We start from the raw sequence: 27,727 nt of genomic DNA, 5'->3' as shown, positions 1-27,727 counted from the left end.
ACATCACTAATTATTAGAGAAATCAAAACTACAGTGACCTCACACCAGTCAGAATGGCCACCATCAAAAAGTCTACAAATTATAAGTGCTAAAGAGGGTGTGGAGAAAAGGAAACCCTCCTACACTGTTGATAGGAATGCAAATTGGTCCAGCCACTATGGAGAACAGTGCAGAGGTTCCTCAGAAAACTACAAAACTACCATATGATCCAGCAGTTCTGCTCCTTGGCATATATCCAGAGAAAACCATACTTGGGAAGGATACATACAAACCAATATTCATTGCAGCACTACTTACAACAGCCAAGAAATGAAAGCATGAATAAAGAAGATGGGGTGCATATATACAATGGAATATTACTCAACGTTTAAAAAGAGTGAAATAATGCCATTCGCAGCAACACGGATAGACCTAGAGATGATCATACTAAGTGAAGTAAGTCAGAGAAAGACAAATATCATATGATACCTCATATGTGAAATCTTAAAAAATGATGAAATGAACTTATTTACAAAACAGACAGACCCACAGACATAGAAAACAAACTTATGGTTCCCAAAGAGGAAAGAGGGAGAGGGATAAATCAGGAATATGGGATTAATAGATACACTTTTATTTATAAATCAGAAAAACAACAAAGCCCTGCTGTATAGCGCAGGGAACTCTACTCAGTATTCTGTAATAAGCTATAAGGGAAAAGGATCTGAAAATAATATGTATAACTGAATCATTTTGGTGTATACCTGAAACTAAAGAACACTGTGAATCAATTATATTTCAGTTTAAAAAAGACATCACTGTTGCTCTTTTTGTCTATCATAACAAAGCCTAGGGGCTTCCCAGGTGAATCAGTGGTAAAGAATCCACCTGCCAATTCAAGAGACATGGGATTGATACCTGTAATGGGAAGATCCCCTGGAGGAGGAAATGGCAACCTACTCCAGTATTCTTGCCTGGGAAACCCTATAGACAGAGGAGCCTGGTGGTTATAGTCCATGGGTTGCAAAGAGTTGGATACAACTTAGCAACTAAACAACAACAACAAAGCCTCGAAATCAAGATTGTTCTAACATGATATAAAGAATCTGGTGATACATCATTGTGTTGTAATTGATTTTTAATTTCATACATGAATGTACTTTAGTATATAGTGTATGTTATACTGCTTCCCAGGTGTCACTAGTGGTAAACAGCCTGCCTGCCAGTGCAGCAGACATAAGAGAGGCGGGTTCAATCCCTGGGTCAGGAAGATCCCCCTGGAGGAGGGCATGGCAACCAACTCCAGTCTTCTTGCCTGGAGAGTCTCATCAGTGGAGGAGCCTGGCGAGCTACAGTCCATGGGGTCACAAAGAGTTGGACATGACTGAGTGACTAACACTTCCACTTTCACTATTCATGCGGTATATTAATGTATAAGTAATGAGTATATTGGAGAAGTCTGCTGTCCTGAATGGTTTAATGTGGGGATCCCTGTGTTTAGCTGATTTTAAGATGCGTGCTTTCACATGCTAACATCTCTGAACTTGGGCTGTGTGTCACAGACTGTGACATCCTACACCCTCTCTGGTCAGGCAGCCATCTGGGCCCCATGGTCACAGCCGACTCCTGAGCAGACTTGGTTTTCTCCATGGTGGTACTTTCGGGCACCTTCAGCTCTCAGCTTTCATTCATTCACCCTTCAGTGATTCCTGGAGGAGACTATTGAGGACATGAAGCCTGCTGTTTTCCTAAAACCATCTAAAAACACTGTTGAGATTTAGAAAGAGTCTGAATCAAGGGTGGCAGAGTTGGGATCTGAAATTTGAAAGAAAAATACAGATAGAAGGACATGTTAAGAAAATTTGCATCACTGATCCTTTGTTGGTTTGGAGGATATTTGTGCAGACAACATGGGTTGTGACATCTCTGGGTTGAAAGGTGATATGGAAAATTCAGAATGTGATAGACTCGGAATGTGATAGAGTATTATGAGTCCTTTTATTTCACTTATATTTTCCTTTTTTATGATCTCAAAAAAGTGACAAAGTTAAAATTACATGTCTAAGTAAACCTAACTGAGCTCTTTCAATAAGTAGAACAAAGATTCTATGTGATAATAAAACCTTTTGTCATTTTTTTTAATTGGCAACTTTTAAATTATTTGATATAATGTATAAAATAATGATGTGTCATGCAGTTAATGGCACTTAGAACTAACTGATGAGAAACTGTAATTGGGTTTTTTTTCATGATAAGTACAGGGAATACTATTAAAATTTTGTTTTGGGGGGAGGTTACGGGGTCCTCCCTAAAAAGGTCAATTCTAGCTGTGCATATTGCTTGTTGAGGTGCAGAGATTAGAGAACGTGGGACTAAATGTAAAGCAACATGAAGCCCAGAGCTGTTTCTTTTTATTTCCCCCACACCAACTTTTAATTTGGGGGGGTTGGTATTTAATTGCAGGAGAAAACTCAACCTAGCCAATGCAAAACCATTTATGTGATCCTTTATTTATTTATATGACCTTTATACGGTCATATAAATGACCTTTGTTTTATATTTATATGACCTTTATTTTAATCAGAATTTCATTATTTTATTTTTAATAAATACTTACATTTCATAAACAGAGATGTACCATAGACCACATTTGACCTGATATGATTTGATCCTCTTTAACAATTTACAGGAAATCTATGGTTCTGAGAACAACCATTTAATGTAGATCAGTAGTTGATATCCAATATCTAAGTCTTATTACCTTACCATTTTATTCTCATAAACCTAATTTGTTATTTTTACCAACACAAACACATGTAATGGAAAATATAACACTTTTTGATGACAGCCTTGGTTTGATCATTTATTATATGCATTCTAAAATACATTTTTTTCATCAGAACAGGGAAGAGAAAATGTAGACATTATGTCCTAATATAGTGGTGTCTAATGCTTTCTTTGTTTAAAATGATTGATGTTGGTTTACCAGAGTATCTGTTTCACTAGCTCATAAATGCAACAGCTGTCTGGAACTTAACGAATGCAATTTTTCTTAAGATATTAGAAATGTGGGAGGGATCATGACACTGTTTGCATTATCTTGGTGGTGAGGAAGCACTTTGTACAAACAACTCTTAGCATTTATCTCGTCATGGGGTTATTATTAAGTCTGTAGACTGAACCTAACCATGCACCTTTTGGCAGCTGGAATCTCTTGTTCGGTCTGTAAATCTCTAGTACCTCATACCCTGTCTAGCTGGTGACCTCCTCTAAGAGCTCAGTAAAGCATAGTGAGTGGATGCCAGTTACATGGGGGAAAGCCCCCAATTTGCACTGTTCTTTTTTGCCCCATAGATGTAGTAATTATCTATTATCTCCAAATTATGAAGATGAAAACAACAGAAAGGAGCAAAAATTTTAGCTGCATTAGTACACCTGCCCTTTGAGGAGCTGCCAAATTACCCCTCCACCAGAGACCTCCCTTCCCAGCCTCTTTTCCCCTCTCCCCACCCTGCGAACAGGAAGAAGGTATGTCACCCTGACACCCTGACTCTAATCCCATGTACTCCAGGCCAGCTGTGGTCCTGGGACAGTCAGATTTCCAACTGCTCTGCCAAGGAGGTTCGGATGACTTCAATGAATATTTATCTATGTATCATTTTAAAAAAAGACTCTAATTCAATCTTTCATAGTATTTTCTCTCTGACTGACTCCTCTGTGAAGTTTGGCTTCCAGACTATGATGATCTATAAGTGAAAAGCACTCTTGTGTTGATTATTCACATCCTTAAGGCTGACTGCTTCCCAGGTGATGCTAGTGGTAAAGAACCTGCCTGCCAATACAAGAGATATAAGAGACATGGGTCAGGAAGATCCCCTAGAGGAGGGCATGGCAACCCACTCCAGTATTCTTGCCTGGAGAATCCCATGGACAGAGAAGCCTGGCGGGCTACAGTCTATGGGGTCTCAAATAGTCAGACATGACTTGAAGCATCTTAGCATGCATACATACAAGGCTGACTGCACATTTTACTCTCCAACAATTGCTGTTTAGAACCGTACTTCTGGCTCCTGATGAGTATGTTTAAAATTCTACCAAAATGATGAGTTAAGAACTGAATATAAATCATGTGCTTTTGACGTTAGAGATTCAAGAGTTGAACATAGAGATTTGACTCGCTTAGAACAAGATATTATTTCATAGAGGGTAAAGTTTATTTTTAAAACTTCAGTCCCTGACGCTGCACTCCTGTTCTTCTTTAATTTGGCCTCTTTTATTTCGGGTTACTTGACCTAACCACCACCGCTCCCCGCCCCCCCCCCCCGCCCGTTCACACATGTCCTTCTCTCTCCTCGAGCCCTAAGGTCTTTCTTTCATCCCTGTAGCTCAATACTGTAAATTTTAAAATGATTTGTAGTCCAAAGCTTTAGGGAGCTGATTATTTTAAGGAAGAAGGAGGTTGGAAAATTTAATCATTTCTGTGGAGCACAGTCATATAAAATGACTACAAGTCTAAGTTTTTTAAAAAATGCTATTTTTTGGTAATCTTTGGGTGGCATTCTCCTGTCAATAGCATGAGTAGAGTTGGTTATCATAACAGATGTTTCTGGAGATTATTGTCAGTGAAAAATCATTCACTCTTCTCAATGTATACAATGAGTATACATTGATAGTAACATAGACTCTAACAACAGAATAAACAGAATTTATCTTAAGCAACAATAAAAGAGACAAGGTTGAAATAAAAGGAAAAACTGTTGTGACAACTAAACTGTTCACTCTTTCTTTTTCCCCCTTCCCTCCCTTTTCCTCTTTAAAGACTCAGAGAACTGTAGAAAAACAGTGGTGAAATTTAGAAAGTCAAAACTGAGGAAGCATGAGGAGGTTTTCTGAGGCAAGAAAAAAGGCAAGTGAAGAACAAAAAGGTGGAGCCGAAGAATGATGAAGCCATTAAATTTAAACCTTCATGCCAAGGAAGCAAGGAAAAGTCATTTAAGGTTTAAATACTTGTTGTACTAGGCAATGAGGTAGATATTTTACCTAGGTTTAATTCTCAGGACAACTTTATGGACTGGACATTATTATGTCTGCTTTCAAAGATGAGGAAACTTGTGCTCGGATAGTTAGGTAGCTCATCCAAGTCTTTACAGCTTGTAAGTGGCATTAATGAGCTGAGAACTCATGTGTTACTATAAGCAGAGCTAACAAGAGCTGGAGAATGTGTAGAGAATTTTAGAAGTTGAATGACAAACAAGCAACGTGAAGATACTGGTGGCAATGATGATAGCAACTTACACAGTAGTAAGAGAACAGGGATGAAGAGATGTGACCTAGGGATTTGATGCCAAAAAAGACAAGCCACATTATGTCCTTATATATATTTCACCTTTCAAAGGTTTCTCACTTTGTTCTAAAGTGGAAAAATATACTTTAAACTGGAAATGTATCTACTGTCCAACATACTGGCTTTGTAATCCCATCTGATGGACCTGTCGATCAGAAGGAAGATTTCTAGGACCCATGAGCTGGAGTGGTGGGTGGGAAACTCCTTTCACAGGTGTTTGGGTATCTGGGTGTCTAGATACAGAGTTTAGCTCTGTGTCACTTCAGCTCCTGGGGACTAGGATTCCTGATTTATAGTAAAGGCAGTGGGACAAAACTGACTTACATTTTCTTTCTCCATTATTTCTCTGTGACTCTGTGATGTCTTACTCATGGTTTAACATCAAAATCCTGAGGTGATTGTACCTGTCAGTATGACTCTTTAGTCTTTCCATTGTTCTTCCCTAATTTACTGAGATGCGGGATTTTTGTTGTGAGTTTGCACTTCCTTACACACTCGTCTTTCAGTCTTTAAATGATAGCTTGCATGCAGCCTGTGGATTATTAATTAATATGTGGTCTTACATATTATTTGGCTCCCCTGGTGGCTCAGACAGTAAGAAATCTGCCTGCAGTGCAGGAGAAGTGGGCTCAATCCCTGGGTTGGGAAGATCCCATACATAGAGAAGGGAATGGCAACCCACTCCGGTATTCTTACCTGAAGAATTCCATTGACAGAGGAGCCGGACTGGCTACAGTCCGCCAGTCGCAAAGAGTCAGAGACGACTGAGGGACTAACACTTTTCATTGAATACTATTTAATCTTTCTGTGCCTTTACTTATCTTCAAATGGGATAATACAGTGATATTATATATCTCTTGAATTTGACAGATAATTGAATAAGGTTCTTGTTACACTACTTGTCACATGGCAAATACTCAGTAAATGATAGGTCCTTTAACTTTTCAAAAATAAATATTAATTACTTGCTTTTTAGGACCTGGAGACTGTCTTCCTAGAAATTAAATGTGACATCACCTATTTCATTTTCCAGAAAAGTCATACTCCTTTGCATGGCTTCAGACTGTGACTCCAGACATCTCACTTCAAAATACCTCATTCCCTTTATGCTAACTTGACCAAACACCTTTATTTTTTTGTGTGCTGATTCAGTCATTGATTGGGCTCCCCAGGTGGCTCAGTGGGAAAGAATCTGCCTGCCAATACAGGAAATGCAGGAGATGGACATGTTGGACACAACTGAGTTATTGAGCATGCATGCACATTACTATAATAAAGTTAAATTGACAAAAGCACTACAGTCATCCTATTAATATCTTTAACTGCTTCACTTTTGCTGATAGCCATGAATCTGCTCCTTTGATCTTTTATGAGCTAAAAAAAAAAGTTTGTATATTTCATGTACAAATTGTGCCTCTCTAATGACAAAATTATATTTAAAGTAATGGTAGTAAGACTCACCCCTGGAGCTTGGTAACAGTTTTGGTTTCTTGGTCCTACCCCATAAATTCTGATTCCAAGTATACATAGTGTAGTTAATGAGCACCCTGGGCACCAAATCATACATTGGTGGCTATAACCTAGGGACCAATAAGAACCTTAATTTGGATTTCACACATAGCATCTACTCAATAAACTCTCCAATGAATGAACCAAGTAACCAGTGAACAGGTGAATGTCCTTAGCATCTTATGAGTCTACATACTCGGGCATCAGATTGAGACTTATGAATGTCCCTTTTTACTGTTTGCAGATATGGAAATAGAGATCTATTTGTTTTTAAGGGACAACAATGGATTCTTGGCCCCTATAGATCATACTGTTTGTTATAGAACTGGATTCCTGATATATAGCACTTTTTCTTTCTGGTGCAACATTAAATCCATGTCACTTAATTATCATCTCTATATGTAACAAAACAGATATGAAATAATTCTTTTATCATATAATATCAATTTCCCTTCCTCCCATTGATTCCTCTTTCCAGTATTTCTGTGAGAAATTTTTGAGAATACTAGCTCCAACAGCCCCACCCATCAACAACAAAAAAATGGATTAAAGATTTACTAAACCTGGCTCTGTCCATCAGAACAAGACCCAGTTTTTCCCCAAAGTCACTCTCTCTTCATGAAGGTTCCATAAGCCTCTTATCCTTATTTATCATAGGGCAGAGAGAATGAAAACCACAATCACAGAAAACTAACCAAACTGATGACATGGACCATAGCCTTGTCTAACTCAATGAAACCGTGAACCATGCTGTGTAGGGCAACCCAAGAAAGACAGGTCATAGTGGAGAGTTCTGACAAAATGTGGTCCACTGCAGAAGGGAATGGCAAATCACTTCAGTATTCTTGCTTTGAGAACCCCATAAACAGTTTGAAAAGGTAAAAAGATATAACACTGAAAGATGAACTCCCCAGGTCTATAGATGCCCAATATGCTACTGGAGAAGAGTGGATAAATAACTCCAGAAAGAATGAAGAGACAGAGCCAAAGCGAAAACAACACCCATCTGTGGATGTGACTGGTGATGGGAGTAAAGTCCAGTGTTGTAAAGAGCAGTATTGCATAGGAACCTAGAATGTCAGGTCCATGAATCAAGGTATATTAGAAGTGGTCAAACGGGAGATGGCAAGAGTGAATGTTGACCTTTTAGGAATCAGTGAACCAAAATGGACTGGAATGGGTGAATTTAATTCAGATAACCGTTGTATCTACTAATGTGGGTAAGAATCCCTTAGAAGAAATGGAGTATCCCTCATAGTCAACAAAAGAGTCTGAAATGCAGTACTCAGGTGTAATCTCAAAAATGACAGAATGATCTCTGTTTGTTTCCAAGGCAAAACATTCATTATCCCAATAATCCAAGACTATGCCCCAACCACTAATGCCAAAGAAGCTGAAGTTGAGCAGTTCTATAAAGACCTACAAGACCGTATAGAACTAACACCAAAAAAAAAAAAGTCCTTTTCATCATAGGGGACTAGAATGCAAAGGTAGGAAGTCAAGAGATACCTGGAGTAACAGGCAAGTTTGGCCTTGAGTACAAGATGAAGCAGGGGAAAGGCGAACAGAGTTTTGCCAAAAAACACACTGGTCACAGCAAACACCCTCTTTCCAACAATACAAGAGATGACTCTACACATGGACATCACCAGATACTGAAATCAGATTGATTATATTCTTTGCAGCCAAAGATGGAGAAGCTCTATACAGTCAGCAAAAACAAGACCAGGAGCTGACTGTGGCTCAGGTCACGAACTCCTTACTTCCAAATTCAGACCTAATTGAAGAAAGTCAGGGAAACCACTAGACCACTCAAACATAACCTAAATCAAATCCCTTAGGATCATACAGTGGAAGTGACAAACAGATTTAAGGGACTAGATTTGGTAGACAGAGTACCTGAAGAACTATGGACGGAGGTTTGTGACATTGTACAGGAATCAAGACCATCCCCAAGGAAAAGAAATGCAAAAAGGCAAAATGGCTGTCTGAGAAGGCCTTACAAATACCTGTGAAAAGAAGAGAAGCAAAAGGCAAAAGAGAAAAGGAAAGATATACCCATTTCAATGCAGAGTTCCAAAGAATAGCAAGGACAGATAAGAAAACCTTCCTCAGTGATCAATGCGAAGAAATAGAGGAAAACAATTTAATGGGAAGGACTAGAGATCTCTTCAAGAAAATTAAAGATTCCAAGGGAACATTTCATGCAAAGATGGGTACAATAAAGGACAGAAATGGTATGGACCTAAGAGAAACAGAAGACATTAAGAAGAAGTGGCAAGAATAAACAGAACTAAATGAAAATGATCTCAGTGACCCAGATAACCATGATGGTGTGATCACTAATCTAGAGCCAGACATCCTGGAGTGCAAACTCAAGTGGACTTTAGGAATCATCACTAAGAATAAAGTTAGTGCAGGTGATGGAATTCCAGTTGAGCTATTTCAAGTCCTAAAAGATGATGCTGTAAAAGTGCTGCACTCAACATGCCAGCAAATTTGGAAAACTCAGCAGTGGCCACAGGGCTAGAAAAGGTCAGTTTTCATTCCAGTCCCAAAGAAAGGCAATGCCAAAGAATGTTCAAACTACCGCACAATTGCACTCATCTCACACGGTAGCAAAGTAATGCTCAAAATTCTCCAAACCAGGCTTCAACAGTACGTGAACCGTGGGCTTCCAGATGTTCAAGCTGGATTTAGAAAATGCAGAGGAACCAGAGAAAAATTGCCAACATCTATTGGATCATTGAAAAAGCAAGAGAGTTCCAAAAAAAACCATCTACTTCTGCTTTATTGACTGTGCCAAAGCCTTTGACTATGTGGATCACAATAAACTGTGGAAAATTCTTCAAGAGATGGGAATACCAGACCACCTGACTTGCCTCCTGTGAAGTCTGTATGCAGGTCAAGAGGCAACAGTTAGAACCAGATGTGAAACAATGGAGTGGTTTCAAATTGGGAACGGAGTACCTCAAGGCTGTATATTGTCACCCTGCTTATTTAACTTATATGTAGAGTACATGATGCAAAATGCTGGGCTAGAAGAAGCACAAGCTGGAATCAAGATTGCAGCGAGAAATATCCATAACCTTGGATATGTAGATGACACCACCTTTATTGCAGAAAGCAAAGAGCAACTAAAAAGCCTCTTGATGAAAGTGAAAGAGGAAAGTGAAAAAGTAGGCTTAAATCTCAATATTCAAAAAACTATGATCATGTCATCTGGTCCCATCACTTCACGGCAAATAGATGGCGAAAAGATGGAAGCAGTGAGAAACTTTATTTTTTTGAGCTCCAAAATCACTGCAGATGATGATCGCAACCATGAAATCAAAGATGCTTGCTTCTTGGAAAGAAAGCTATGACCAACCTAGACAGCTTATTAAAAAGCAGAGACATAACTTTTCCAACAAAGGTCCATCTAGTCAAAGCTAGGTTTTTTCCAGTGGTCATTTATGGATGTGAGAGTTGGACTGTGAAGAAAGCTGAGTACTGAATAATTGATGCTTTTGAACTGTGTGTTAGAGAAGACTTTTGCCAAGTCCCTTGGACTGCAAGGAGATCCAACCAGTCCATCCTAAAGGAGATTAGTCCAGGGTGTTCACTGGAAGGACTGATGTTGAAGTTGAAACTCCAATACTTTGGCTACCTGATGCAAAGAACTGACTCATTGAAAAAGACCCTGATGCTTGAAAAGATTAAGGGCAGGTGGAAAAGGCGTGACAGAGGATGAGATGGTTGGATGGACTCACCGACTCAATGGACATGCGTTTGAGCACACTATGCGAGCTGGTGATGGGCAGGGAGGCCTGGTGTGCTGCAGTCCATGGGGTCCCAAGGAGTCAGATACAACTAATGACTGGACTGAGCTGCACCCTGATCACCATTGGACACAACTGAATCATTACTCTGTATTTTTCTAGAGAGAATTTGTAAGAAGAAAGAGATTAATGAAATTTATTCGTGTTGACATTATGCATCCCAAGCTCATAGAACTGGCTTTGAGAGATATAATTATATTGTATTCCTTTTCCTGAGGGGCTTCCCACATGGTGACAGTGATGAAGAACCGACCTGCCAATACAGGAGATGTAGAGATGCAGGTTCAATCCCTGGTTGAGGAAGTACCCCTGGTGGGAGGCTTGACAACCCACTCCAGTATTCTTGCCTGGAGATTCTCATGGACGAGAAGCCTGGTGGGCTGCAGACCATAGGGTCACAAAGAGTCGGAACGACTGAGCGACAGCACAGGCACACACACAGTTTTTCTGTATCTTGGTGACAATAGCTAAGAAAGAGTGGATACAGGTCAGTACTGAATTATTAGGGCTATATACTAAGATGGAAGTGATATGTTAAGAGAAAAACCTCAAATTATGAAATTGAGCAATTGGTCGCAATTGATTGAGAATAAAAAGAAGGCCCAATCATTCCTATTGCATACAAGCAAAAACTCTACTTTGAGTTCTGTTTTAGAAATTATTTATTTTTCTTCTAAGTAACAATTTTTTATTAGAAAATTTGAAGGAAATTTTAAAATGTATAATGAATTAGATTATCCACAATCCCATTGCTTAACTATAACACCAATGCATTTTTTGGTATAGTATCTGTTACTCTCAGAAACTTAACTGTATTTGAAGCATATGTTTTGTTTCTCTTTTTTCACTTACTATTCTGTCTTTAACAACTTTTTCATTAAAGGTTATTAGAAAACATTCCAGTTACTGTCATACAAATGCACCAAATTTTATTTAGTTGTTCTCTGTTGTTATGTATATAAGCTATTTTCTTCTCTCTCCCCCCCTCCCCCGCCACCACCCAATACAAAGGCAAATATCCTCATACATAAGTCATTGGGTACATCTCTGATTATTTAATTATAGCTAGTTTTAAGAAGTGGAATTCCTGGGTCATATTGTGTAACTCCTCTAAAAGACTTACCAATTTGTACTCTTGACAGTATTGATTGAAAGCACTCTTTTCTCATAACAGCGTCAACTTAGGACAGGTACAAAATAGTATTTCATTGATTTGTTTTCTTTTTGATTAGTAATAAGGTTGAAATAAATGCACATTTTAATTTCCCCTTTAATGTACTTTTAAATATTTATTATTTATTTGGCTGGGTCAGGTCTTAGTTGCAGCACTTAGGATCTTCAGTCTTCATTGTAGTATGCAGGAAATTTAGTTTTATCATGCAGGGTCTAGTTCCCTGACCAGAGATAGAATTCAGGCCCCCTGCATAGGGAGCACAGATTTTTGTTAGCCACTGGACTACCAGGGAAGTTGCCCTACACCTTCAATATATTTTTACTAGTTGGAAGGGTTAGGGGGAAATAAAGAACTTTAATGGAAAAATCTAGCCCCTAGTAAGCTTTCCAGGGAGTATAAAAGTGACTAGATCAACTGAACAACTTGAGGTGTCCAAATGCAATGAATCACCTGATCCATAGATACTGACCAGAGATCAATGAGAAAAATAAACTAGAAATTATAGAGAAAAGAATCGGTCTATCCATAGAATAGCTGGAAAGTTGCATCAGTTTGAGATCACCAGAAAGCAGACTATAATGGTTAAGACCATGGGTCTTAGAATGCCAGAGCTTTGAGTTAAAAATCCCAAACCGCCCAACAGAATCCATGCTGTTTATTTGTTGGGTGGTTATAACCAACTTATATTTCTTCACTGTCAAGTGAGAGTAGAAAGGCAACTCCATAGAATTGTTGTGAACATGAAATAATAATTTAAAAGTTCATATCCCAAGTCTGAAGAGAAAGGGCACTTAGTAAGTGATTTGTTGTTGTTCAGTTGCTCAGTCACATCCAACTCTTTGTGACCCATGGACTGCAGCTTGCCAGGCTTCCCTGTCCTTCACCATCTCCTGGAGCTTGCTCAAATTCATGTCCGTTGAGTTTGTGATGCCATCCACCTATCCTGTCTTCTGTTGTCTCCTTCTCCACCTGCCTTCAGTCTTTCCCAGCATCAGGGTCTTTTCTAATGGCCCTTCGCATCAGGCCAAACTATTGGAACTTCAGTTTCAGCCTCAGTCCTTCCAGTGAATATTCGGGATTGATTTCCTTTCAGATGGACTGGTTGGATCTCCTTGCAGTCCAAGGGACTCTCAAGAGTCTTCTCTAACACCACAATTCAAAAGCATCAATTCTTTGCTGCTCAGCCTTCTTTGTGGTCCAACTCTCACATCCATACATGACCACTGGAAAAACTGTAGCTTTAATAACGGTGAACACTGTTACTAACATGTTACGACTGCTCTTGTTATGACCCAGGGCTGGCTGACACAGAGGCAAGGTAAGCAGGGACCTTCCTGAGTCTGTGTCCTAGGACTGATGAAATTCCAGGAACGTTTCCTCTAAAAACACCATCACTCCCTCTTCTAGAACACACCACCTACCACTATTGCTGAAATTCTCCCTTAAGAGATTTTTTCAAGTTAAGCATTTTATACTTTAGAATAGAAAAATCTAGAAAGACAGGATCCATTTTTTTAACCAACCATGTATAATTCAAGGTGAGTTAGTTGATCAGAATCTGAGAGTAGATTGTAATAACAAGAGACTTGAGAGCTTTGCATCTGAGGAATTATATAACTTGGTGTATTCCTGACGCTGATAGCAATGTGTAAGAATAGTTAGGGAAACCGTCCTTGTACTAGAACAGGGAATCTTGTAGCTAAGAGCTGAGTATAGCGAGTGTATTTATTAAAATGATTTACAGAGGAAAAAATTGTGCAGTGTTGTGTGTTCAGTTAGTAGAAATAAATATGTTCTTTAAATTGCTGAATTCAAGAGAAAAAGTATTGTGTGAAAACAGATGAGGTGACAGGGCTGAGATGAGAATACCACTGCAGCTCCAGACAGTGGATCAGAGGTTCTGGTTGCACCTGGGCATACTCTACTCCTGTCACTGTGCCTGGGGCTTCTTCCTCTTGATAACGGTATTTAATAATGAAAGCTACATGGAAGCATCTGTATCAGTCTCGGTTTTCCGTTTATTTGCAACCACCTTGGAAGTAGCAACACACCCCATAGGATAGGATATTCAGAAGTGGGGACCACAATGAGGACAGCTCCATAAGGATGGTGGAGACTTGCTTTCACTTTCGCCAGCCTCTCCTGCAGACTCTGAGGGTACCATTTTTCTTTCTTAGGGTACCTTATCCAACCATTGCTAAAGCTGAACTTAGACAATTGCATTTGGTGGTTATTCAAACACCTTATTAGGTTCACTGCGTCTGTTTATAGTAGGAGATTGAGAAGAATAGAAATAGCAAGTAAAAAATGATGCTTTGAGGAATCAGGTCACAATTTGATCTTCTGTAAGACTGATTCTAGTCTACCGGCTTTCTTCTGCACAATGAATAATGATGACCCCCATTAATCCAAATACTGTTATTCAGATTTCTTTCTCTAGTGATAAATTTTAGAAGTCTGAAACTAAAATATCAAGATTTATCATTAGTGAGAAAGCCCAGTCTTAAAACTGAGTCACCTCTCCATAATCCAGGAACTCATTATTGCCGTTTCATAGCGGCTTTTTCCACCCTGTTTCTCTCCTGTCCTTCAGCCTGCCTGCCTGAAGCTATTTCATTCCTGATTTGCACTTTCACTAGAAGATGGATCTGTTGAGAAATTGAATTCAAATAATTCATTTTTATTGCTTATAGAGCAGAGTTGATAGGAAGCAAGTAATGACAGAAGTGAGATTTTAAATCTCTTCTATAGGTTTCATTTATTCCATCCATGTTTATTGATCGTCCACTGTGTAACAGGTACAGTAGGGGATAGAGGAAACATAAAGCATGGCCCCTGCCCTCCGAGAGACTTTAATCTCCAACAAGGAAAGTTCAGTGTACAAATCGTGCTCTTAAATAGCTCTGGGAATAAGGCTGGTGTAAAGAAAATACATGTACTCACCTCACCACCAGGATGTTGTAAGTGTCACATATAGATGGCTCAGAAAATAAACGGTGGAGAAGTTCAGTTTAAAGAGAGGTAAGTTTAGAGGGTATGTGATCAGAGAAAGATTTACTGAAGAGCTGACATTGGTCATAAGTCAGATTTGTAAGAGCATAATGCCTGTCGTTATTTCATTTTCAGAAAGTATCATATATTGATTGTATAAAATTGAAAAGTACAGAAAAGCGATAAGGAGAATAAAATCAAAATTGTTCATAGTCTCACCACCTAGTAAGATACGCATTGTTGGGTTTTGAGGTATTTTGTTGTAAGGTTTCTCCCCCCGTTTGTGAGTGAGTCTGTTTGTGTTTGTATTGTGTTAGTATTGTTTGTGTTTGTATTAGTATTGTGTTAGTCAAGGTTCTAGCAGAAAGCAGTAGAGTTACATTCTCTGAGTGGGTAGACATGGAGAAGCAAGGGCATGGTGCAGTAACCATGACTGGTCATAGCAGAGGAGCTGTTGCCAACCCTAGGCTGTTAGTGAAGGGATCAGGAATGGATGCAGTTACTACAACTGGGAAGGAGAATCAGTAGAGTAGAATGGCCTTGAGAGAAGCGGCGCCCTTCATTTAGTAGACTCAGCCAGCCCAAGCAGTTTCACAAGGAGAGAGCCCAGAGAACACACTCTGACCTCGTCTCCCTGTGCTCAGATCTCACACTGGGGCTTCTCACTGGCTGATCCCAGCTGGAAATCAGAGACCAGGAGGGCCCAGTAGGTAGAGTTTACAAATCAGAAAGCCAGATGAAGAAGGATCCTGAGCAAACCCAGAAGGGCCAATTAGTGTATTCTCTATGATTGGGTCAATCTGTACCTGTAGTGTGTAACCTGTCCATTGTGCCTTGTGTATAGTTATTAGCTAATCTCCCATAATTTTTAAAATCTGTGTTATTTGTTTCTTTGGCTGCAGCAGGTCTTGGTTGCGTCACTCAGGATCCACTGTCTTCTTTACGGCCTACAGGATCTTTTAGTAGTGGCGTGTGGGATCTAGTTCTCTGACCAGGGATAAAACTCAGGTCCCCTACATTGGAATCACAGAGTGTCAGCCACTGGACAACCAGGGAAGATTTTTGTGATGTTATTTTTAATCACTGTATACTATGAAATAGATGACTATAAATTATTCAATGAATTTCCCACCATATAATCATTAGGATGTTTCCATCTTTTCTTTTAAAATTAGCATGACAATGTATGAGTGTATATGTGTGTGTTTGTTTATTAAGTTCCATACAGCCATGTCTATTTTCTCCAGGTTAATTCTAAGAAGTGGGATTGTTGGATCAAAGAGTATGCTCAAGTTTAAGACTTTTGATATATGTTGTGTTGTACAATTATATTCCAGAAGACTACGCCAGTGAGTTAAAGTAGACCTTCAACGGGTGAGATTTTGATTCATGGAGAGGAGACAGATGGGCTAGTGATAGATGGCATTTGGAGGGACTTCCAAGTGAGCACTATGAAGAAGGGGACGAAAATGAAAAGGCACATATTATATTAAGCAATGGAAAATTCATCTAATTTGACTTGAGAGAGTTAGCAATGGGTCAAACAGCTTATTCACACTCACCAGGTTGGAAAGCCCCAGCTTAAGTGACCTGAGTTTTTACTCAAGGCAGTCTGGCAGGACAAAGCCCAGCTTTAGGGAAAATACACTATACACTTGCAGGTAGGTTCAAGATTGAAACTGGGAAAATGTGAACATCTTTAAACTCCAGGTACAAAAGAAGACGTAGCTATAAAAAGCCATTTGACAAATTTTGGCCCGAATCACGGCTCTACCATTTATCAACTGTGTGATTTTGGGCAGTTTCTGTTGGTTTGAGGGTTAAAGACTTTGTGCTGAGAGTCCATAACATAGCCATCTGGTGCGTTGTAGGAACTTCATAGCCAGTCTCCACCAAGGAGTGAGTCCAGGCGGTAATGGTGGGTGCGTCTCCCATCTTTGTGTCATTGGATGTTGGCTGGCAGCCCCTGGACAGCCAGCCCTGTAGGACCTGAGCACCCCTTCTTGATGTCTAGCCAACAGAATAGAGGGGGTAAGCCACAAAAACAAACAACCAATTTCTCTATCAAAAACCTACAGAAAAATAAAATTTTATCAACTTTAAACTTGATCTCCATTTTTTTTTTTAATGCTTTGTAGTCTGTTACCGCCTACTTGCCTTTTAGTATAACTAGAGGAATGGTACTCCCATGTCAGCAGCAAATCCCTGAAATATTCTCTCAGGCATTACTGTTCATCTTTTGCTGTGCCTGCCCAGATTCCATATACCCTTCTCCAGGTAAAATCGGCAGAATTTCCCTTGAAAAGCTCTGTCTTCAGTTCATGGGTTTGCATGGACCTCACAGAAGCTAACTTGTAATTCATGCCTGCCTCTGCAGAGCCCACTGTGTCCCTAACTCAGAGATTAGTTCAGGGCTGATGGGACAAAGGTCGGTTTAATCAGAGGGAAACCTGGGAGGCTTTTGCTAGGAGCTCACTCTTTTCTCCCTCCATTGGACTTGGGTTTCTAAGGGTGAAAACCAGAATTTACTGGTTATCATTAGGTTGATTGATAGAGCCAGTGTAGAGATGGGTTGCAGTGGGCTTAGTTAAGAGATGGAGAGAGAAAACAGCTCATGTCACTTCCCTTAATGCTCTGGATCAAACTGTACCTGAAGTTAGTTTCCCCTTGGACTTTATAGTTGCAAGAGGCATTGGTTTCTCTTTTGCAGTTTCAGTTAGTTGGATTTGGAGTTCTCTGTCATTTTTCACTAAAATAGAGCTGGCTCATACACACACTTGGTTCACTAGTTTATTTTCCATGGAATGTGAGGTCATGATGAGGATGTTAATTCTTCTCAGTTCCCATGATGGGACTGAAAATTAAATTTCATGCTATTCAACAGGGTTTAAGAGCTAATAAGCTAGAACATGGGGAAAGTCAACCTAATACTTCTCTGGATTTGATAAATAATTTTGTATCTTTCATGCAGTAGAAACTTTAGCCAAAATTCCCCTCATCACTGGAATACTGCACTTTTTAAATAAACACATATAGAAAGCAAACATGTGAGAGAGCTGATGGAATCTGCCCGTTACATCAAAACAGACTCCTTTGAGAAAAACGTGCACTTACTGAGCTTCTCCCTCCGAAGTCAGGACTGTCTGGCTCAGTGTACAATGAGCCTTTTGTATCTTTCTCTGTGGTCTTCTCGTTCGAGATGAAGGACAGAACTGCCAACCCCGCTCCCCTCCCTGCAGACTGATTTCCCCAGGGCTTTCATCTCCTCAATAGCTAATGTCACCAACAGGCAGGCTTTGAAGCCAGAGGGAGGGGACCCCATCATTGGGCTGCAGCCAGGACACTTCTTGGAAACCACAATTTCAGCATCCAGTCCAGGTCACTGGCTCTGGCTTGAGACATGGGGCAGTTAATTCCTGACAGGTGACTCAGGAAACTCTTTTGTTCCTCCCTGTGTATTCTTGGGGAGAAGCTATTCCCTCTGGAGAGAGGTGGGCACTGTCAGTGCCTTCGGCTGGTGCGGCTGTGGCATGTGAGGGCTAAAAAAGCCAGGTAGAGCTCGGACAGAGCCTCACTGCTTCTTCCTCCCTGATACACCTGCTTTTCCATTCCTGCCCTGCTTCAGAAGTTGGGGCAGGAACAGACTCTTAAATGATGTATAGGTTGCTTTGAATTCTGGGTGAAAGTGCTTAGTGAAAGTTGTTCAGTTGTGTCCGACTCTTTGTGGCCACATGGACTGTAGCCCGCCAGGCACCTGTGTCCATGGGATTCTCTAGGCAAGAATACTGGAGTGGGTTGCCATGCCCTCCTCCAGGGGATCTTCCTGACCCAGGGATCAAACCCAGGGTCTCCTGCATTGCAGACAGATTCTTTACTGTCTGGGCAACCAGGGAAGCCCATTGCCTTGCTTGCCTGTGTCTATTTCCCTCACCCTGGGGAGCTGCAAGTAAACTATAAGCCCTGTGCAGTGGGTGGGGGGCAGGGAAACTGAGGCCTCCCCACCCTCTCTCTACCCCTCATCCTTCATCCACACTTTATTAGACTTTCCAGCTCAGAGAAGGAAGAGGTGTGGAGAATTTCTTCTGAAAAGTGCCATTGTTCACACACTCTGGGGACTCTGTGGCGTGAAATCCCTTTCCACGGTTTACGATTTTCCTCCTTTATTTCCTGTCTCTCAGCTCTGTTTACGTTTTCCTTCTCCCTTTCTTGCTTCTCTGTTTTTCTCTCATTCTCTGTCTTCCTTGTTTTCAAGAGCCCTTTCAGGTTCATCTCCAGACAGTTTTCTAAAATCACTTTGCTTTCCGCCTCTCTCTTACCATATACTTACTTCTATTTTCCCTCTTTCGAAACCTTTCTTTTACAGATTTCTTCTGAGTCCCCAGGTTCTGAGCCAGGCCTGCCCAGGATGCCTGTAAAGCTTCTTAGGGGAAAGGCCGTGGAAACTTTAATGGGACAGTAACACTCCAAGCTCGGCATGAATGGCTGACAATCCACAGTTCTCCCTGGCAAGAGGTTTTTCCAGAGGCTGGTCCATAATTCCTGCACGCCAGAACTGGGGATTTCCAGATGTGATATTAGGGCCATGGGCAGTCAGTTTGCCTACAAAAGCAAATCTGATCTTAGTTTCTCATAATTACTAGGAAAAAAGCCATTTCAATAGCCTTCTCTGCCTTTTTATTTTTTGCTTTTTTTCTAGTACATGGCTTAGAGTGCTCACATTTAGACCAAACATTTCAAAGATGTTGATAGTATAATTCACAATAATTACATTACTATTGTGAAATAATAAAATAATTTTACTTGTAAGGTGATGGCTACCACAAACTGGTATCCAGCATCCAGCATCCATTCTGTCCTAGACAGAGGTTCACATTTCTTCCTAATGCCTGTTTTAAATATGTAGATGTTATTTAAAGTTTATTTGCATATTCATGAGAAAAGCTATTTCCCTTCCTATCTTTTAATTCCCAACATGGTTAGGTGTGATTTAACATTTTCTCACAGTCTTGGTGAAGGGTCTGGCCAGTTTTTAAAAGTAAGACACATTCAGGGAAAGTAATTCTTAAGAACAGAGACCCCACTGTAGAAGATGGGGAGGCTTCTATAATGAGTCTATGTGTGTGGTGCCCTGACTTCTGCTAGGGGGGCTTCTGTAATGAGACTTTGTGCACAGTGCCCTGAAGCTGGTGGTGGTGGGATGTGGATACACAGTAGAGATGGGTGGGACTCCTCTGGCCCTGCCAGCTCTCAGCCATGCGATCCTTAGGTAGGATCTGAAACTCAGTTTCTTATTGATGAAATGTCATCTGGAAATAATGCTGCACTGCAGAGTTGCTGGTAGGACGTGATAAAATAATGTTTGTTAAGTATCCAGTACATCTATATTTAAACTTACAGATGAAACTTACTGAGTCCAAGCTTGGTCTGCTTCAGTTCAGTTCAGTCTCTCAGTCATGTCTGACTCTTTGCGACCCCATGAACTGGAGCACATCAGGTTTCTCTGTCCATCACCAACTCCTGAAGCTTGCTCAAACTCATGTCCATCAAATCGATGATGCCATCCAACCATTTCATCCTCTGTCGTCTCATTCTTCTCCTGCCTTCAATCTTTCCCAGCATCAGGTTCTTTTCCAATGAGTCAGTTCTTTGCATCAGGTGGACAAAGTATTAGAGTTTCAGGTTTAGCATCAGTCCTTCCAATAAATATTCAGGACCCATCTCCTTCAGGATGGACTGGTTGGATCTCCTTGCAGTCCAAGGGACTCTCAAGAGTCTTCTCCAACACACAGTTCAAAAGCATCAATTCTTTGGTGCTCAGCTTTCTTTACAGTCCAACTCTCACATCCATACATGACCACTGGAATAACCATAGCTTTCACTGGATGGACCTTTGTTGGCAAAGGAATGTCTCTGCTTTTTAATATGCTATCTAGGTTGGTCATAGCTTTTCTTCCAAGGAGCAAGTGTCTTTTAATTTCATGGTTGCAATCACCATCTGCAGTGATTTTGGAGCCCAAGAAAATAAAGTCTCTCACTGTTTCCATTGTTTCCCCATCTACTTGCCGTTAAGTAATGGGACCGGATGCCAGAATTGTAGTCTTTTGAATGTTGAAATTTAAGCCAACTTTTTCACTCTCCTCTTTCACTTTCATCAAGAGGCTCTTTAGTTGTCCTTTGCTTTCTGCCCTAAGAGTGGTATAATCTGCATATATGAAGTTATTGACATTTCTCCCGGCAGTCTTTATTCCAGCTTGAGCTTCATCCAGCCCAGCATTTCTCCTGATGTACTCTGCATAGTAGTGAAATAAGCAAGGTGACAGTGTGCAGCCTTGACTTGCTCCTTTCCCGATTTGGAATCAGTCTGTTGTTCCACGTCTGGTTCTGTTTCTTCTTGACCTGCATGCAGATTTCTCAGAAAGCAGGTAAGATGGTCTGGTATTCCCATCTCTTACTGTTGTGATCTGCACAGTCAAAGGCTTTGACATAGTCAATAAAGCAGAAATGGATGTTTTTCTGGAACTCTCTTGCTTTTTCAATGATCTATCGAATGTTGGCAATTTGATTTCTGGTTTTTCTGACTTTTCTAAAACCAGCTTGAACATCTGGAAGTTCACAGTTCACATACTGTTGAAGCCTAGCGTGGAGAATTTTGAGCATTACTTTCCTAGTGTGTGAGATGAGTGCAATTGGGCGGTAGTTTGAACATTCTTTGGTATTGCCTTTCTTTGGGATTGGAATGAAAACTGACCTTTTCCAGTCCTGTGGCCACTGCTGAGTTTTCTAAATTTGCTGGCATATTGAGTGCAGCACTTTCACAGCATCATCTTTCAGGATTTGAAATAGCTCAACTGGAATTCCATCACCTCCACTAGCTTTGTTCGTAGTGATGCTTCCTTAGGCCCACCTGACTTCACATTCTAGGATGTCTGGCTCTAGGTGAGTGATCACACCATCATGATTATCTGCGTCATGAAGATCTTTTTTGTACAGTTCTTCTGTGTATTCTTACCACCTCTTCTTAATATCTTCTGCTTCTCTTAGGTCCATACCATTTCTGTCCTGTATTGTGCCCATCTTTTCATGAAATGTTCCCTTGGTATCTCTAATTTTCTCAAAGAGATCTTTAGTCTTTCCCATCGTATTGTTTTCCTCTATCTTTGCATTGATCACCAAGGAAGGCTTTCTTATCTCTGCTTGCTATTCTTTGGAACCCTGCATTGAAATGGGTATATCTTTCCTTTTCTCCTTTGCCTTTCACTTCTCTTCTTTTCACAGGTATTTGTAAGGCCTCCTCAGACAACCATTTTGCCTTTTTGCATTTCTTTTCCTTGGGGATGGTCTTGATCCCTTGGCTCCTGTACAGTGTCACGAACCTCCGTCCGTAGTTATTCAGGCTCTCTTTCTATCAGATCTAATCCCTTGAATCTATTTGTCACTTCCACTGTATTGTCATAAGGGATTTGATTTAAGTCATACTTGAATGGTCTAGTGGTTTTTCCTACTTTCTTCAATGTAAGTCTGAATTTGGCAATAAGGAGTTCATGATCTGAGCCACAGTCACTCCTGGTCTTATTTTTGCTGACTGTATAGAGCTTCTCCATCTTTGTCTGCAAAGAATATAATCAGTCTGATTTCGGTATTGACCATTTGGTGATGTCCATGTGTAGAGTCTTCTCTTGGCATTCTCTTGGTCTGCTTACCATGCAGCAATCCAGGAGATGAGGTGTTGAGGTAAGGAGAAGCAACTTTATTTGGAATGCTAGGCATCAGAGAAGATGGCAAACTAGAGTCCTAGACTACCATGTTAATGGGGGTCTGGATGCCAGTTTCTTTTATAAAATAAAGAGTGGGGGATGGTGAGGAAGTAAAGTATAAAAGCCGTTAAGTCTTGCAAAATATCTCTTGGCTTGGCCAACCTTGGGGAGAATATAGTTAATTTCTTCCTTCCTGTAGCCATTCACAGGTTGGCAGGGTCAGGGTATTTCCTGGTGAGCTGAACAAAGGCACTTCAGTTTAACATTCAGGCAGAGGAGCAGGGTTCCAGAATGCAGGTGATTATGTATGGTTACTACTATAGACAGCATCATTTTAGTGATTATAGCAACATAGGCGATGAAAAGAAAATGTTAAAGTAAAAGGAACTGATCCAGCATGGAGTTCAGGTTTTGTCTTTCCCTGTCCGCTACTACCTGCTAGACAGGTTCTGAGTGCTCCTCAGTGCCTCCTAACAACGCTGTGGGATGGCCTCATTTTCAGTATTATCTGTATTTTCCAGACGAGAAAAATGAGCTACAGAGAGGCTGACTAAGTTGGTTATGGTCTCACAGCTAGTGATGTCCCTGGGATGCCAACCCTGGCCTCTGATCATCAGAGCCCTGCGGGAGCCCAGGACACCCTCTGTGGAATAGTTATTCTGTGGACACTCACGCTCAGCCCTACTTGCTGCCCATTCTGTTTTCATGATGCCGTTTTATCTCCTAGTTTGTGATATGGACATCGGTATCTTACCTGTAAGGTGACCTTCACCCGAACTGTTGTGAACCTTTTCCCTGCCTCCTCCCCACCTCGCTTGTCAGCACTGCATTCCCCGATGCTCCAGCAACTGTTCACTCTTCTGCGTCAGCACACAGTTTATAGTGCTGCCTGGTTCGTCTTCAGAGCTCTTATTCCTGAATTTAAAGATCTTAAGCCTAACTCAGTCAATTGATGGAGCATAAATTGGAGGCCACGTCAGCTACAGGCAAGTGTGCATTTGGTTGTAAAGGCCTTGTTGCCCGTGGCTGCACTTCTGGTTGGTAAGTAAATGAGCTGATGTGCTGTAGAGTTTGCCTTGGCTTGATCTTCAAGCAGGTGACTCCAGTCCACCAGATCTCTTTCTGACCTCTGGTCTTCCCAGCTTCTTCACTTACGTCAGTGACCGTTCTGAGACACAACTTGGTAGGTCAGCTCAGCGGCCAGCATGTGATAGCAGCCACCTCTTTCTCTAGGGCTGACCAGGGCGCCCCTCACCACTCCCTTGAGTCTTGCTCTCCACCGCCAGGTTTCCCTTTCCACGTGATCAGCCTGGCCCTGCAGTTGTCTGAGTTTGTGATGAGTGCTTGAGTGTTTAACTTACGGGTACCCACAGGTAGTCAAGTTTCAGGCATGCTTGCTGCCCCTTCCCTTGTTTCTAGCTTAATCGTTTCCTCGCCTCCTGCCTTGTTTTGACTTTAGCATCAATGTCTCAGGTCCAAAGTGGCCCTGGTTTCTCCCCTTCTTGTGTGATCCCTGTTTGTCTTGGTGGTTTTCTTTCTCACTGGCTATGTGACCCTCATGTGGGCCACATGTTTCTTTCTTTTTTTTAGAAAGTACTTTATTTATTTATTTGGCTGCAGTAAGTCTTAGCTGCAGCATGTGGGATCTTCTATGCTTGGCCTGCAGCAGAATCCTTGGTTGTTGCATATGAACTCTTTGTTGCAACATGTGGAATCTAATTCCCTGACCGGGGGTTGAACCTGGACCCCTTGTCTTGGAAACATGGAGAATCAGCCGCTGGCCCACCAGGGGGTCCCTGAGCCGCATGTTTCTTGCACCACTGCTTGGTTCAGGGCTGGATCCACATGCAGCCCTGTGGCTCCTGCTTCTTCAGCCCACTTGCTGACTCAGGGCCTTCATAGCACTCAACCTTTGTACTCCTAGAACCCAGGGGACTGTGTCTCCTTTTCAACCTCATCAGCTTTTTGTGACATTTGAGTCATTCTTCAGAAACTGCTCAAGCAAAACTATCACAAGTTCCGTCCTGAATGCCACTGTCTCTTTGTACATTGGAATAAGGTATGTGCTTATCCCCTCTCACCAACCACTAACTGAATTCCTTCTATTTCCAGAATACTATTTAGGGTGTCATAGTAGAAGCTTCATCATTCCCTCCTTTTGGCTCAGCTGTGATCATGCAACTTATACAAAAGAAAGTCTTAGTCTGGGGCCAGGCTCACATACCGACATTCCCCAGGAGCTAGATGTAAATTCAAGAAGAATTCGAGGTTGTATGCTAATGCTATAATTTTGACTATTAATTCTGACAAATGCTGGCCTCTAAATCTGTTAATTCTCTAGTATCTTCCCTGACATATGTCACACAGTTGCAAAACATCAACCCCCAGTAAATGCAGGATGTTCTCAGTGGACTATGCACTGTGCTGAGAAAGGAGTTTACACCCGTTCACAGAAGACAGGTCTTTCGTGGCCACCACTTCTGTTTCCCACTGCAGACAGCAGGGGTAGATAGAAGTACACATCTGAGAGGCAGCTGAAGGTTTTCCTCTCACACCAGAGGCTTCACTGCTGGAACAAGGCCAGATCAGGCTGTCTGGATTCCTTGTGAGCCTGCTCCAAACTAACATATTTATTATCAAGGAAGAAGCCTTGCCTGATGTTGGATCACTCATATTTGCCTTGCGGTGTTCCCTTGCAGAAAATTGCGAGAAAGTGATTGAAATGAGTTTGTTGAGACAATACAGAAGAGTCTACCTCTTTTAAGGGCAAATTTCTTAAAATATGCTTGCAGACTGAGAAAACTGGCTATTTGCTTATTACTCTATTTTCATAAAAGGAGCAATGCATCTGAAAGATAAACAGTGACCCATCATATCAGGGGCTGATGATATTTCGTTGAAGGTTGGAGAAATTTTACTGTTTTAATTTTTTTGGTTATAAGGATAGGGATTTATTTAAAAATGGTTATCTAGTCCAATGCTTATAAAATGTTTGCATTCTGTTGGTACAACACGCAAATCTTTTGCGGTGGTTTTGAGAAAACCCCCAGACTTTTAATGTCTGGGAACAGATGGAGATCTAAAGTAACTGCATTTCACAACAGGACGTGTTACTATCTGCCAGTCTGTTTTCACTGTATGTGAAATATTCTCAGTGCTAGTCAGCAGATTTATTAAACTTCTATGAGAATGCAAGCATTTGAAGTGGCTGTGCTATATAGTTATAAAAATTAGAGAAAGTCAGACCTAGCTCTGCTCTTTTAAGAGTTGTTGGTAATTCTTAATTCCCCTTGGAAAATGTAACCATTTAAATATGTTTTATGAGCTGGGCTCTGGAGCATTTTGGTCACAAAATATTCACATGGATAAATCTACAAGAACTTGAAGTCAGATACTTTGAAAACATCAAGATGAAGCAATTCATTTAAATCCTAATATTTCCCCCTCTCATGTAGCTGGCTGAAATCCATTGAACGAGAACTGGTTGGTTGTACCTACAGGGCACTGCAGATGCTATGCATGTTTCAGAACCTTAGCTGGGATCCACCAGCTTCTCAGCATTTGATCATGTGGTTATTTATGCTGACCCTTCACAGAGCAATCTCAAAGTGTGGAGCTTAAAGTCTCCTCCCTTTAAAAGGCAGAAGATGTATTCTCTCTCTCTCCTCCACTTCCCTCTCTTCTCTCCACCCCTTTTCTTTCGTCTCCTCTGTCTCTTTTTTGTTCTTTTTTTACTCAAGTTAGATAAATAATAAGGGGTCAGATTTCATGAAAGTAAGGGTTGCCCTTCACCAAAGAGCATAAAATTGTTGTGTCACAGCTTCTTATGTGCCGTTTGCTACATCAAACCTAAAACTTACCAGTGCTAACTAAAGAGGTAAATTAATTAGCTTAAAATTATGTAACTTGATCAAATTATTTGTTGTATGTTTACTTTGACTAAGATCCTTACTATATGTAAAATGATTCAACGTATGTATGCACAATTAACTCAAAATATTTTAGAAAGTATCTTTGCTATAAGGTTATGCTTATACAAAAAAGTATATTAAAAAGCTGAGATATCACTTTGCCAACCTGGGTCTGTATAGTCAAAGCTATGGTTTTTGCAGTAGTCGTGTATGGATGTGAGAGTTGAACCATAAAGAAGGCTGAGCGCTGAAGAATTAATGCTTTCGAACTGTGGTGCTGGAAAAGACTCTTGAGAGTCACTTGGACTTCAAGGAGATCAACCAATCAATCCTAAAGGAAATTAACCTGAATATTTGTTGGAAGGACTGATGCTAAACCTGACACTCCCAATACTTTGGCCACCTGATGCAAAGAGCCAGCTCACTGGAAGAGACCCTGATGCTGGAAAAGATCGAAAATAAAAGGTGAAGGGGCGGCAGAGGATGAGGTGGTTGGATGCATCACTAACTCAATGGACATAAATTTGAGCAAACTCAGGGAAATAGTAGAGGGCAGGGAAGGATGGCATGCTGCAGTCCACAGGGTTGCAAAAAGTCGGACATGACTTAGCAGCTGAAGAACAACAAATGCTTCTTAGCCAGTCCTTGAGTATTGACTGGATAAAGCAAGCAGCCTTAGAGATGGTCCTTTGTATAGGTTTAGCAACAACATTGAAAATCAGTCATTATTAGCATAGGATAAACTTAAGGATATTTGTTGTTGGGTATATATGAACCCTGGGGAAAATAGGATTTGAAAGTCATATATTGGCATAAATTCTTGGTTCAAGGTCTTAATGAATTTCTTGCATTTCATATTCCTGAGATTAAAGTCTCTGAATTAAGCTTCCTAATTGTTTGTGTCATTACATCTCTGCTCTCCTTTGCATTGCCTGTGGAAGACTAAATGCCAAATGTAATCTGAAAAAGCTTTTTTATTTTACTTTATTCCATTTTTATTGAATTTGTGACACTAAGTATTGGGGGACCTAGATAGAATCTTAGGATTTAGCTCTCAATCAACCAAATAAATATTTTTCTTCCTACAAGTTTGTTTCTCAGGACCTGGACAAATTGGTTGCTTTGAATGTTTTTTTTTTTTTTTTTTTTTCAGTAGAATGAGCTATGACTGAATGTGATTGTACTGTCAATAACTAATTAGATATAAATCTTATAGAAAGTGCCAATCGATCCTAATGTAAAAG

At 40.6% G+C, this 27,727-nt stretch overlaps 1 protein-coding gene and 1 long non-coding RNA gene across 4 annotated transcripts in view; one reads left to right on the top strand and one right to left on the bottom strand.

Moving 5' to 3' along the window:
• The window catches only part of RBMS3 (RNA binding motif single stranded interacting protein 3), a 1,027,957-nt gene that overhangs the window by 49,853 nt on the left and 950,377 nt on the right, over positions 1-27,727 (top strand). The gene's annotated exons all lie outside the window — the stretch shown is intronic.
• Positions 858-9,371, bottom strand: LOC122424546. The gene is made up of 3 exons (XR_006264470.1): positions 9,122-9,371; positions 1,540-1,542; positions 858-867 (listed from the first exon to the last, which is right to left on the bottom strand). It is a non-coding gene; the product is annotated as an uncharacterized LOC122424546 (long non-coding RNA).

The sequence above is a fragment of the Cervus canadensis genome, chromosome 22 (assembly GCF_019320065.1).
Source record: "Cervus canadensis isolate Bull #8, Minnesota chromosome 22, ASM1932006v1, whole genome shotgun sequence".
NCBI classification, from domain to species: Eukaryota; Metazoa; Chordata; class Mammalia; order Artiodactyla; family Cervidae; genus Cervus; species Cervus canadensis.
This window is presented reverse-complemented; position numbering and strand designations above follow the sequence as displayed.